The sequence below is a fragment of the Cebus imitator genome, unplaced genomic scaffold (assembly GCF_001604975.1).
Source record: "Cebus imitator isolate Cc_AM_T3 unplaced genomic scaffold, Cebus_imitator-1.0 Scaffold445, whole genome shotgun sequence".
NCBI lineage: Eukaryota > Metazoa > Chordata > Mammalia > Primates > Cebidae > Cebus > Cebus imitator.
The window spans coordinates 124,547-135,759 of record NW_016107760.1 but is presented as its reverse complement, the minus strand read 5'-3'; the positions used below and the strand labels follow the sequence as shown (position 1 = coordinate 135,759).

Below are 11,213 nucleotides of genomic sequence, written 5' to 3'. Positions count from 1 at the left end.
AAAAAAAAAAAAAAAAAAAATTTCTCAAAAATCACAGCTACTTAGTGAAGTTAATAAACACACTTAGCTTCATACTTGAATGCTGTTACTGTTTATTTCATCAATACAAGCTGAGACAAAAAGTTGCCGTTTAACAGGAATGGTGCAGTTTCCTTCCTGGAAAGGGTATGCACTCACATCATGGGACCTAAGATCAAACACACATGGGATTGTCAACAGTCAAACAAATACTACATTTTTACCTATTAATAGAAAAAAAAGCTGAAGACAAAACGAGATGTTTCAAAATATGCTTCATGCTAAGCTCATGTAAGCAAACAAAAAACTAAAACTAATCCTAAAACTTTAGATGCAGAAATAACATGACTATTTAAATTTTTGCATCAACAAAAGTTTGTTGTTCTATCCTTCCCTGTACTTGTACTACAAGGACATGCTTGTTGCTTCTACACTACACAAAGTCAACAGTTAACATCAACAATGAAATAGAACTAGATTGGAACAAACAGGCACAATGGCTCATGCCTGTAATCCCAGCGCTTTGGAAGGCCGAGGTGGGAGGATCACCTGAGGTCAGAAGTTCAAGACCAGCATGGCCAACATGGTGAAACCCCATCTCTACTAAAAATGTCTGTAATCCCAGCAACTCGGGAGGCTGAGGCAGGAGAATCACTTGAACCCAGGAGGTGGAGGTTGCAGTGAACAGTCTGCATTGCGCCACTGCACTCCAGCCTGGCCAACAGAGTGAGACCCTGTCTCAAAAAAAAAAAAAGAAAAAACATACAGAAAAGAAAATCCAATTCAGGACAAACAACAGCTTTTGATTTAGAACCAGCTCTTACTTTTCTCTTGTGTCACACGTGATGAAGTCCTCACTTGATATTCCCCCCTGTAAATTGCAATGCATGTCCTCGCCTTCGCCTTTTTCTGACACTTTAAAATTAATTTGTGGAAATTACAAAAACAATGAAATTGTACTTCCAATTCTGAACCACCAATCCAATTCCTGCTTTGACGCAAAACTTACTCCTCTGCAGTGTACCCCACCAGTACAGCGACTCCCCTTTCTCTCTATTCTTTGCCCTGAAGGCACTTCTGGATTGCTTAAGTGTGCTCTTTGGCTACCTAGACAGTCAGGACACCTAAGGCCATCCGGACTTATCACTCTCTTCCTCCTTCTTTTCTTTGGTTAATATCACTTTCCTGCTTTCTTTCTACTGCTGAATCTCCAGGCTTGGTGCTGCCATCAGGGCGCCAGCGTCGACCTCGGCTTCGAGCTCCTGGATGGTTAACCTGCATTCCCGGAGGATCCTGAAGTGCAACAAAATATGTTACTGTTACTACAATGCTGCTCAGCATTTACATAGGACTTTCTGAGTCCTAAGTTATGTATTAATATATACTAAACCCAAGTCATTTAAAACCAAAGCGAGGGTATGGTAAATGACAGCATGCCCACTGCTTCTCTCCATCTCCAAAGAAAAGCAATCATTTCACAATTATTATTTTATAAGTCTGGTCAATTTCTTTTTTGTCTGGAGACATGGTCTCATGGTGTTACCCAGGATGAAGTAAAAGTGGCACGATCACAGCTCACTGCAGCCTTGACATTCCAGACTCAAGCAATCATCCCACCTCAGCTCCCTCGTAGCTGGGATTGCAGGTACTCTCTCACACTGGGCTAAGTTCTAAAATTTTTAGTAGAGATGGGGTCTCCCTATGTTATCCAGGCTGGTCTTGAACTCCTGAAGTTAAGTGATCCTCCTGCCTTGGCCTCCGAAATGCTGAGACAGGGTTTTGCCATGTAGACCTGGCTCGTCTCCAACTGCTGACCTCAAGTGATCTGCTTGCCTCAGCCTCTCAAAGTGCTGGGCTTATAGGCATAAGCCACTGTGCTTGGTCTATAGTTATTAAGGGTATGAAATGATGCTTTATGAGGAAGTGGTCCTCACACCCCTTGCCTGCAACATAAGAAACGAGAGAAAGGGGGCAAAGTAGAAGAAAGGTGGCGCTGGGAAAGGATACCAATTCAAGATGGGTTTTAAAAGTTGCTTAGCAGGAGGGAGGGCGCTCCTGTGGTTTTGCCAGTTGATCTGGTTGAGGGATTTTCTCCAGCAACACTTGCAGCTTAGGGGCAGGAGGCTCCCACACCACCCCGTGCTACTACGACCCTTCCGACATTGTGCGTCATGATCTGATTATTGCTACTTGTCTCTTGCCAACACTGAAACATGAGTTCCACAGGCACAAGGACTTATTTGAATCCCTGACCTCCAGGGCCAGACACACAGTCAGTGATTGGTACATGTTTGCTAAATGAATGAGCCAGTGTAAGAAATTTAAGAGGGTGGGGTGGGGAAGTGCAGTTTACCCAGAGCTGGACAGGCAAGGCAAGTAGAACAAAAGAGGGAGATGCTGACATGAAGACAGCCTTGAGATGGCTGGCAACAGGCTAGACAAAGAGGCAAGCAGTATCAGCTCACGCTTGGTGGTTCATGAGCATTGCTTCTCCTAAGGCCGACTCCTCTGACCTCTACCCTGGGTTCCATTTTCACCTGCCTTTGCAGGAAGCCTACACTATTAGTTATTTCTTTTAGGTAGTCATCCTTCTAGAGATTTCCTTTTGGCTTCTAAACTTACTTTTTTCATATTTAAAATAATGCTTCATTAACACTATTAACATATGTATCTCCATTTCTTTCACAGCTGTATTAGTCCGTTTTCACACTGATAGAAATACCCGAGACTGGGTAATATCTAAAGAGAAGAGGTTTAATTGACTCACAGTTTCAAATGGTTCAGGAGGCCTCAGGAAATTTACAATTATGGCAGAATGTGAAGCTGGCATGTCTTACATGGCAACAGGTGAGAGGTTAATTGCAAGCATAGGAAAAACTGCCACTTTTAAGACCATCAGATCTGCTGTGACTTACTATCAGGAGAACAGCATGAGAGAAACCGCCCTCCTAATCCAATCACCTCCCACCAAGTTCCTCCTTTGATACATGAGGATTACAATTCAAGGTGAGATTTGGGTGGGGACACAGAGCCCAACCATATAAACAGCCATATGAGAAGTCTTCAAAAAGTCTGTGGGAAATGTGTATTACTGTATTAAGAAACTATGCATGGATTGCAAAATCTTTTTGAGGACTGGGCGTGATGACTCACACCTGTAATCCCAGCACTTTGGGAGGCTGAGATGGGTAGATCACTTAAGGTCAGGAGTTTGAGACCAGCCTGGCCAATATGGTGAAACCTCATCTCTATGAAAAAATACAAAAATTAGCCAGTCGTGGTGGTGCACACTTGTAATCCCAGCTATTCGGGAGGCTGAGGCAGGAGAATCACTTCAACTCAGGAGGTGAGGTTGCAGTGAGCTGAGATGACATCACAGCACTCCAGCCTGGGTGACAGAGTGAGACTTCATCTGAAAAACAAAATATTTTTGCACCAGAATAAACTGGGTACTAACGCGTTATAAAATGTCTCCACAGGATCTAGTTTGAGGCATTAAAAAGGAGAGGTAATCAGTTTGAAAAGAGCTCCAATCAGAGCAAAATGAATTCTGCTAAAATTGAAGCAACAACAACAAACATCACATTTAGGGGGAAGCTTGGGAGGAAGAATGGTAAAATCACTGATGCTTTATGAAAAGTTTATGGGGACAATGCACCTAAAGAAATCAGCAGTTTACAAATAGTTAACTTGTAAGAAAGGACAAGACAATGCTGAAGATGAAGCCTGCAGCAATAGGTTATCTACATCAATTTGTGAGGAAAAAAATTAATCTTCTTTGTGCCCTAATTTGGAAGGACTAACAATTAACAGCAAAAAACAACAGCCAACACCACAGACATCGCAATTGGTTCAGCTTACACAATTCTGACTGAAAAATTAAAAGCTGAGCAAACTTTCCAGTTGATGGGTGTCAAAACCAGATCAGCTGCAGACAAGAACAGAGCTTTCAATGGAAATTTTAAATAAGTGGGATCTATTGCTTACCGCAAAATTAATTGCGATTTTTGCCATTGAAAGGAATGTCAAAAACCACAATTATTTTTGCACCAACCAATAGATCATGAAGCATCTATCGGGAAAGTGTAACAGGAGGTGAAACGCGGCTTTCCGAGTATGACTCTAAAGACACAGCACAATCAAAGTGATGACTCCGAACAGGTGGAAGTGGTCCAGTCAAAGTGAAGTGGACTGGCCAAGAGCAAAGGTCATAGCAATAGTTTTTGGAGCTACTCAAGAAATTTTGCTTGTTGACTTTCTGGAGGGCTGAAGAATAATAAAACCTGCTTAATATGAGAGTGTTTTGAAAAAGTCAAAGCTTTAGAAGAAAAAATACCCAGGAAAGCTTCACCAGAGAATCCTTTTCTACCATGGCAAAGCTTCTAAGCTTCTGCTCATGCCTCTCATCAAGCAGGGAAAATTTTGAGAGTTTCAATGGGAAACCAGTATGCATCCACCCTACAGTTGGGATTTAGCTCCTTCTAACTTCTTTTGGTTTCCTAATGATAAAAAAATCTGTAAAGGGAACCATTTTATTCCAGTTAATAATGTAAAAAAGATTGTACGGATATAAATTCCCAGAACCTCCAATTCTTTGGGGATGGATAAAATGGCTAGTATCTAATTGCTGTGAGCAAGAGACAAAAATAAATAAATAAATGGCTAGTATCCTTGCTTACTTGTTGTAAGCAAAGTGTCTTGATCTTGGTGGATCTTATGATAAGAAGTTAATATTTTTTATCTTTTATTTCTTTTTTTTTTTTTGTAGACAGAGCTCTGTCACCCAGGCTGGAGTGCAGTGACGTGATCTCCACTCGCTGCAACCTCTGCCTCCTGTGTTCAAGCGATTCTCCTGCCTGAGTCTACTGAGGAGTTTGTACTACAGGTGTGCACCACCACACATGGCTAATTTTTTTTTTTCTATTTTTTAGTAGAGATGGGGATTTGCCATGTTGGCCAGGCTGGTTTTGAACTCCTGACCTCAGGTAGTCGACTAGATTCAGCCTCCCAAAGTGTTAGGATTACAGGAGTGAGCCACTGTACCTGGCCTCTGCTCTTTTAAAAATCCATAATGCTGGACACAGTGGCTCACACCTATAATCCCAGCACTTTGGGAGACTAAGGTGGGCAGAATGCTTGAGCCCAAGAGTTTGAGACCAGCCTGGGCAACATGGCAAAACCCTGTTTCAACAAAAAATGCAAAATTTAGCTGGGCATGGTGGCCCATGTCTATATTCCCAGCTACTCAGGAGGCTGATGTGGGAGGATCAACTGAACCCAGAAGGTCAAGGATGCAGTGAGCTGTGATTGTGCTGTTGCAATCCAGCGGTGGTGACAGACAGAGACCTTACCTCAAAAGAAAAAAATCCAGGCTGGGCCGAGTGGCTCACACCTGTATTCCCAACCCATTGGGAGGTTTAGGTGTGCACATCACTTGAGGTCAGGAGTTGGATACCAGCCTGGCCAACATGGTGAAACCCTGTCTCTACTAAAAATTCAAAATTAGCCATGCGTGGTGCCAGGTATATGTAATCCCAGCTACTTGGGAGGTGGAAGCGGGACAATTTCTTCAATTCGGGAGGTAAAGGTTTGCAGTGAACTGAGATGGCACCACTGCATTCCAGTCTTGGCGACAGAGCAAGACTCCCTCTCAAAAAAAAAAAAAAAAAATCTATCCAGGAATTCATTGTAAGCCATGATTCTCTCTGACAATTATACATTTATACATTCAGGAGAATGTGAAGGAGGCCTCAGAGTAGAACTAAGGATCCACAGATTTTTGAAGTTCCCTCGTACGTCTCTAAAAAGTTGTATATGTTGTTTCCTTTCTCAACCCAATCTGGCTTCCCTGCCCCATAATTCTAGGTCATCAATGATTTGTAAGTCACTGAATGCTATGGCCTTTGTCAAGTATCATACTTGACCATTCCGCGGCATCCAACCCTGCTGACGATGCCTCTTCCTTGAAACACTTTTCTCTTAAGTAACCCAGAGTTCTCTGGTTTTTCTCCTACTCTCTGGCTACTCCTTCTCTGTCTTTGTAGATACATTTCCTTATCTCTGTGTAATGTTAGTTTTTCGAGGCAGGGCCCTAGGTCTGCTTCTCTTCTTTTTTCTCTTCCCTTCAAGTGACAGAATTCATAGCCATGACTTCAATGGCCACCTAAAAAGAGATGAATTCCAAATCCTTACATCCACTTCCTACCTGCCATTCACCCCTCACTGTAACAGGGTTTCTGTCTCTTTTAGGTCATCAGCTTCATTAGTTCACTAATGAAATCACAATTGCCAAATCCATTGAACACTTCCATTTCTTGTCTTCCTTAACCTCTCTGTGGCATGGGACATTGTCAGCCATTCTCCTTCTTGAAATTTTCCCTTCCCTTAGGACTCTCACTCAGTTGAGAATCATTCACTTTCAATCATTTTTGGTGGCTCTTGTACCTGTCTCTTGGGCTACCTGTTTCTAAAAGCTGGGCAAACATACAGTGGTGATTTAGTAAGTAAAGGTGAACAGATGCCGTGTTAGGAAGGGCTGGCAGGATCAATGAAAATCAGGCAAAAGCTCAAGGATGTTGTCTAAACATTTTGTTCTTATGGGACAAGAATAGTTGATGTGGTTTGGATACTTGTCCCCAGCCAAATCTCATGGAAATGTAATCCCTAGTGTTGGAGGTGGGGCCTGGTGGGGTGTTTGGGTTATGGGGCGGATCCCTCATGGCTTGGTGCTGTCCTCACCATAGTGAGTTCTTACAGATCTGGTTGTTGTGAAGTGTGGCACCTCTTCCCCACACTCTCTTGCTCACTCTGTGATATGAGATGCCTGCCTCTGCTTCACCTTCTGCCATGAGTAAAAGCTCCCTGAGGCTTTCCCAAAAACCAAGCAGATACCAGTGCCACACTTCCTGTATAGCCTGCAGATCTGGGAGCCAATTACATCTCTTTTCTTATGAATTACCCAGTCTTAGGTATTTCTTTATAGCTAGCAATGCAATAATGGCCCAATACAGGAGAGAACCATGAACTGATTATTCCCTGGACAAAACAAAGGCATGCTAGTGAAGGCAGAAACCAATATCATTCATCTCCTCTCAATACTTCTAAGAGGTTCAGCATCAAAAAATTAATTTCTCAAAACTCACAGCTATTTAGTAAAGTGACTCACCACACTTAGCTACATACTTGGATGCTGTTACTATTTATCAACATCAAAACAAAACAAGCTGAGACTAAAAGTTGCCACCTAACAACAACAGGCATTGGTTCAGTTTCCCTCCTGGAGAGGGTATGCGCTCAGATCATGAGACCTGAGATAAAACAAACTAGATTGTCAAGAATTCAACAAGGACTACATCTTACCTCTTAATAGAAAAAATGCTGAAGGAAGACAAAATGAGATGTTTACAAATATTCCTCATGCTAAGCTCATGTAAGCTAACAAAAAACTAAAACTAATCCCAATACTTTAGGATACTGGATACAGAAGTAACATGACTATTTAAATGTTTGCATCAATGAAAGTTTGTTCTATCCTTCCCTGTACTTGTACTACAAGGACATGCTTTTGACTTCTACATTACCCAAAGTCAACAGTTATCATCACCAATTCAGTATAACTAGAGGGGAACAAGGCTTCAAAGCAACTCTGCTCTACCAAAATTTAGTAATTCAATTCAGAATGAACAACAGCTTTTGATTTTAGGACCAGCTCTTACTTTTCTCTAGTGTCTTATGTGATGAAGTCCTCACTTGACATTTCCCCCTGCAAATTGTAAGGTACGTCCTCGCTATCAGCTTTTTCTGACACTTTAAGGTTGAATTTTAGAAATTGCAAAAAAATGAAATTATACTTCCAATTCTGAACCTCTGACTGGATTCCTGCTTTGACGCAAAACTTACTCCTCAACTGTGTACTCCTCTCCTTTTCTTTTTCTTTTATTTTTTGGAGATGGAGTCTCACTCTGTTGTCCAGGCTGGAGTGCAGTGGCACAATCATGGCTCACCGCAACCTCCACCTCCTGAGTTCATGCAATTCTCCTGCTTCAGTCTCCCAAGCAGCTGGACTACAGGCACCTGCCACCATGCCTGGCTAACTTTTGTATTTTTAGTAGAGACGGGGTTTCACCATGTTGGCCAGGCTGGTTTCAAACTCCTGACCTCAGGCGATCCACCCACCTCGGCCTCCCAAAGTGCTGTGATTACAGGCATGAGCCATCACACCCTTCCTCTCCTTTTCTATGGGTAATACCACTTTCCTGCTTTCTTTTTACTGCTGAATCTTCAGACTTGTCATCGGGGTGCCAGAGTCGACCTCGGTTTCGAGCTCCTGGATGGGAACGCTGTGTCCCTGGATGATCCTGAAGTACAACAGAATATGTTACTGTTACAACAATGCTACCAAACTTGTACTTGGGATTTTCAGGTCATAACTTATATATTAATATATACTAAAGCCCAGTCATTGAGGGCATGGTAAATGACAACTTGACCACTTCCTCTCTCCATCTCCAAAGAAAAGCAACCATTTCGTAATCATTATTATATAAGCCTGCTATCACTTCCTTTTTTTTGGAGACATGGTCTCATTGTGTCATCCAGGCTGAAGTGCTAGTGGCAAGATTACGGCTCACTGCAGCCTCAATAATTCCAGACTCAAGCGATCCTCTCACCTCAGCTCCCTAGTAGCTGGGATTACAGACACGCTCTACCATACTGGGATACATTTTTAAATTTTTAATAAAGATGGGGTCTCCCTATGTTATCCAGGATGGTCTTGAATTCCTGAAGTTAAGCCATCCTCCTGCCTTGGCCTCCCAAATGCTAGGATTACCTGCATGAGGCATCACACTTGGCTCACTTCTTTTTTTTTTTTTTTTTTTTGAGNTCCCAAAAACCAAGCAGATACCAGTGCCACACTTCCTGTATAGCCTGCAGATCTGGGAGCCAATTACATCTCTTTTCTTATGAATTACCCAGTCTTAGGTATTTCTTTATAGCTAGCAATGCAATAATGGCCCAATACAGGAGAGAACCATGAACTGATTATTCCCTGGACAAAACAAAGGCATGCTAGTGAAGGCAGAAACCAATATCATTCATCTCCTCTCAATACTTCTAAGAGGTTCAGCATCAAAAAATTAATTTCTCAAAACTCACAGCTATTTAGTAAAGTGACTCACCACACTTAGCTACATACTTGGATGCTGTTACTATTTATCAACATCAAAACAAAACAAGCTGAGACTAAAAGTTGCCACCTAACAACAACAGGCATTGGTTCAGTTTCCCTCCTGGAGAGGGTATGCGCTCAGATCATGAGACCTGAGATAAAACAAACTAGATTGTCAAGAATTCAACAAGGACTACATCTTACCTCTTAATAGAAAAAATGCTGAAGGAAGACAAAATGAGATGTTTACAAATATTCCTCATGCTAAGCTCATGTAAGCTAACAAAAAACTAAAACTAATCCCAATACTTTAGGATACTGGATACAGAAGTAACATGACTATTTAAATGTTTGCAACAATGAAAGTTTGTTCTATCCTTCCCTGTACTTGTACTATAAGGACATGCTTTTGACTTCTACATTACCCAAAGTCAACAGTTATCATCAGCAATTCAGTATAACTAGAGGGGAACAAGGCTTCCAAGTGACTGCTCCACCGAAATTCAGAAATTCAATTCAGGACCAACAACAGCTTTTGATTTTAGAAACAGCTCTTACTTTTCTCTCGTGCCACACGTAATGAAGTCCCTGCAAACTGCAATGCATGTCTTCACCATTACCTTTTTCTGACACTTTAAATTTATAAAAATTACAAAAACAATGAGATTGTAATTTCAATTCTGACATCTGATCAGATTCCTGCTTTGAGGCAAAACTTACTCCTCTGCTGTATACTCCTCTTCTCTCCTCTCTCTCTTTTTTTTTGGAGACAGAGCCTTGCTCTGTTGCCTCGGCTGGAGTGCAGTGGCAAGATCATGGCTCACTGGAAACTCTGCCTCCTGAGTTCAAGCAATTCTCCTGCCTTAGCTTCCCAAGTAGCTGAGACTACCGGTGCCTGCCATCACTCCCAGCTAAATTTTGTATTTTTAGTAGACACAGGGTTTCACCATGTTGGCCAGGCTGGTCTCAAACTCCTGACCTCAGGTGATCCTTTCGCCTTGGCCTCCCAAGGTGCTGGGATTATAGGCGTGAGCCACCACACCCGGCCTCTCCTCTTCTTTTGTATGGCTAATACCACTTTCCTGCTTTCTTTCTAGTGTTGAATCTCCAGACTTGGTGCTGTCATCAGGGTGCCAGAGTCGACCTTGGCTTCGAGCTCCTTGTTGGTAACGTTGCATCCCTGGATGATCCTGAAGTACAATGACATATGTTACTGTTACAACAATGCTATTCAGCTTTTACATGGGATTTTCAAGTCATAACTTATATGTTAATATATACTAAAGCCCAGTTATTTAAGACCAAAAATGTGAAGGCATGGTAAATGACAACTTGACCACTTCTTCTCTCCATCTCCAAAGAAAAGAAATCATTTCATAATTATTATTTTATAAGCCTAGTATAACTTCTTTTTTTTGAGACACGTTCTCATTTTGTCACCCAGGCTAAAGTGCAAATGGCAAGATTGTGGCTCACTGCAGCCTCGACATACCAGATACAAGCAATCTTCCCACCTCAGCTCCCTAGTAGTTGGGATTACGGTCACGCTCTGTCACATTGGCCTAAGTTTAAAAATTTTTTAATAGAGATGGGGTCTCTCTATGTTATCCAGGCTGGTCTTGAATTCCTGAAGTTAAGTAATCCTCCCGCCTTGGCCTCCTAAATGCTAAGATTACCTGCATGAGCCATCATGCTTGGCCCATTTCTTTCTTTCTTTCTTTTTTTTTTTTTTTTTTTTTTTTTTTTGACAGAGTCTCGCTCTGTCGCCTAGGCTAGAGTTTAGTGGCCAGATCTCGGCTCACTGCAACCTCCACCCCCCGAGTTGAAGCAATTCTCCTGACTCAGCCTGTGGAGTAGCGGGGATTACAGGTGAGTGCCACCACGCGTAGCTAATTTTTTATATTTTTAGTAGACACAGGGTTTCACCATGTTGATCAGGCTGCTCTCGAACTCCTGACCTCGTGATCCACCCACCTCAGCCTCCTAAAGTGCTGGATTACAGGCGTGAGCCATGGCGCCCGGCCTT

General features: G+C 42.2%; 1 long non-coding RNA gene across 1 annotated transcript in view; it reads left to right on the top strand.

Moving 5' to 3' along the window:
• The first annotated feature begins 793 nt into the window (after positions 1-793).
• LOC108291048 overlaps positions 794-11,213 on the top strand; it is a 17,878-nt gene continuing 7,458 nt past the window's right edge. The window contains exon 1 of the long non-coding RNA XR_001819783.2: positions 794-948. This is a non-coding gene — a long non-coding RNA (uncharacterized LOC108291048). The remainder of the gene's footprint in view (positions 949-11,213) is intronic.